Source organism: Arachis duranensis, unplaced genomic scaffold (assembly GCF_000817695.3).
Source record: "Arachis duranensis cultivar V14167 unplaced genomic scaffold, aradu.V14167.gnm2.J7QH unplaced_Scaffold_84737, whole genome shotgun sequence".
NCBI lineage: Eukaryota > Viridiplantae > Streptophyta > Magnoliopsida > Fabales > Fabaceae > Arachis > Arachis duranensis.
The window spans coordinates 15,409-15,775 of NW_026265152.1; positions in this window are offsets into that span (position 1 = coordinate 15,409).

Sequence of the window (367 nt, forward strand, 5' to 3'; positions counted from 1 at the left end):
TCACAACACAAAACTTAAATTGTTGCTTGTCCCCAAGCAACTGAAAATCAAGTAGGATAAAAAGAAGAGAATATACTATAAACTCTGAACTATCAATGAAACTTAGCTCCAATTAGATGAACGGGACTAATAGCTTTTTGCCTCTGAACAGTTTTGGCATCTCACTTTATCCTTTGAAGTTCAAAATGATTGGCTTCTATAGGAACTCAGAATCCGATAGTGTTATTGATTCTCCTAGTTAAGTATGATGATTATTGAACACAGCTACTTTATGAGTCTTGGCCGTGGCCCAAAGCACTCTGTTTTCCAGTATTACCACCGGATACATACATGCCACAGACACATAACTGGGTGAACCTTTTCAGAT